The sequence below is a fragment of the Oncorhynchus masou genome, unplaced genomic scaffold, assembly GCF_036934945.1.
Source record: "Oncorhynchus masou masou isolate Uvic2021 unplaced genomic scaffold, UVic_Omas_1.1 unplaced_scaffold_8824, whole genome shotgun sequence".
Taxonomy (NCBI): Eukaryota; Metazoa; Chordata; class Actinopteri; order Salmoniformes; family Salmonidae; genus Oncorhynchus; species Oncorhynchus masou.
Genome location: NW_027015290.1, coordinates 1 through 2,500, shown reverse-complemented (window position 1 = coordinate 2,500; position 2,500 = coordinate 1). Strand labels below are relative to the sequence as shown.

The 2,500-nt window shown below is 44.8% G+C and overlaps 1 pseudogene; it reads right to left on the bottom strand.

Annotated features, from left to right (window-relative positions):
* The window catches only part of LOC135537996 (neurexin-3a-like), a 717-nt pseudogene extending 319 nt beyond the window's left edge, over positions 1–398 (bottom strand).
* Between the last annotated feature and the right edge of the window lie 2,102 nt (positions 399–2,500).

The following is a 2,500-nucleotide window of genomic DNA, read 5'->3' as shown; positions in this document are numbered from 1 at the left end:
CCGCATTCCTCGTCCGCCTTGACCTGGCCGATCCAGCCCCAACACCGTCTCGCAGGCCGTAGCGGCTCAGTGTGGCAAAGTGCCAGCTGCTATCATTAACTCTCTTGTCGCGACACCACGGCGATATCGGCGCAGTCGATGCTGAAGCCGCAGCTGCAACTTGCCCTCCACCACCATCAGCTGCAGGAAGTCACGGTAAGCCGCCATCGTCGAAGTACAGTAGCAGCGCCGTGGACACGTCCGTCTTGAACTGGAGCTGAGGTCGCTGCGCTGCTGGCATCCCAGCGGAGGTAGCGGGCCCACTGGCCAGGGCCCCGGTGAACTCGCAGGCTCGGACACACACCCAGGAGCGCCAAGAGCATCAGCTGTGGTCTAGCAGCCAAGCCCAGAACATCCATGGTCAACAAGGAAGGAGAATGAGGAAGAGGAAGAAGAGTAGGAGGGAAGAGGGATGGGGAGGAGGAGGATGAGGTGAGAAGGCAGGAGGAGGAAGAGGTGGGAAGGAAGGAGGGAGAAGAGGAAGGAGGAGGAGGTAGGATGAGGTGGAAGGAAGGAGGAGGAAGAGGAAGAAGAGGAGGAGAGGGGAGGAGGACGATGAAGAGAAAGAGGAGTCTATATTCCTGTATGCTTGGATAGCATTGAATTGGTTATGATTTAAAAGTTTTAGAGTTAATATCCAATTCTAGAGGGACTATCCACAGTCGTACACAAGTACACTCAGAGATGTTTATTGCTGCTAGTACAACAGGTGTCTTTCTCACAATGAGTAGTTGGGATAACAGTTGTAATTTCAGCTGTCTTTCCTCCTGAAGAAGGAGGAGAGAAGAGAAAAACTGTTCTTCCTTCCGCTGGGTCAAAGTTCAACCGTTTTTAATCAGTTACAGTCCGAAAGAGGTTGCTATGGGGAATCATGGCGTGAGGTCCGATTGGACTGACTCTACTTTTTGTCAGGTTGACCAGGACATCCTTCTTCATGTTGCCTGCTGGGATGTGTAGTTCACAGGGAGCCTCTGGATCTCCCCTTAGTTCCATCACTGTCAGACACAGGGAAGCACAAGAATTACACTCAGGAAAACACACACACACACAAACACACAGTATTGATTTTCACACCATCCCATAATCTGCTACACCTTTCAAACACAAACTGATATTTTCAGACAGGCCTTCTTTTTCCGGCTACTACTTCAGACCCATCCAGACCCCCTAAAAATGTTTACAATTATTTTAAAAATCTAATCTTAATTCAGTATGAAAAAAGAATGAAAATGTGTGTACTCACTACTATAAGTCGCTCTGTATAATAGCGTCTGCTAAATGACTCAAATGTAAATGTACATTTTGGTAAACGTTTTGTCCACACTGCTAAGGCGAGCTGATTGTCAAACACAGACAACTTCCCATAGCCTACTATTGAAGCATAGTAACTAAAATAAAGATCTGTGTGTATAATTCATTGTATCTGATGTTAGAGATACTATTGCCGTTCACCAAACCTCATTAAAAGTGGCTGTTTTCCCCCAGTAAAGGTTGTTCAGCGCTATCGGTCATCTGCTAGGTAAATTAGCACCATTATTCTGCTGCCAGTTTATGAATATCAATCAGGGCCAGGAAAGAAGAGACGCCCCTTATCTGATGGCCAGGGAAATGAACAGAGGCTTTCTGCTGACTGCACAATACAGTGGGAGAAGAGACAGAATACTAGAGAGCCTAAATATGCAGGGCCAGAAACCAGAGACACCCAAATAGACCAGCAGCATAGCTGGACATGTTTTGAATGGGTGGGCCTGCTACACTTTAGCAATGAGGCAAAAAGAAACACGTGCATCTCATGTTATGCTACATTTAGCAATGAGGCAAAAAGAAACACGTGCATCTCATGTTATGCTACACATTTAGCAATGAGGCAAAAAAGAAACATGTGCATCTCATGTTATGCTACACATTTAGCAATGAGGCAAAAAGAAACACGTGCATCTCATGTTATGCTACACATTTAGCAATGAGGCAAAAAGAAACACGTGCATCTCATGTTATGCTACACATTTAGCAATGAGGCAAAAAGAAACACGTGCATCTCATGTTATGCTGCACATTTAGCAATGAGGCAAAAAGAAACATGTGCATCTCATGTTATGCTGCACATTTAGCAATGAGGCAAAAAGAAACATGTGCATCTCATGTTATGCTGCACATTTAGCAATGAGGCAAAAAGAAACACGTGCATCTCATGTTATGCTACACATTTAGCAATGAGGCAAAAAGAAACATGTATCTCATGTTATGCTGCACATTTAGCAATGAGGCAAAAGAAACACGTGCATCTCATGTTATGCTACACATTTAGCAATGAGGCAAAAAGAAACACGTGCATCTCATGTTATGCTACACATTTAGCAATGAGGCAAAAAGAAACATGTGCATCTCATGTTATGCTACCATTTAGCAATGAGGCAAAAAGAAACATGTGCATCTCATGTTATGCTGCATTTAGCAATGA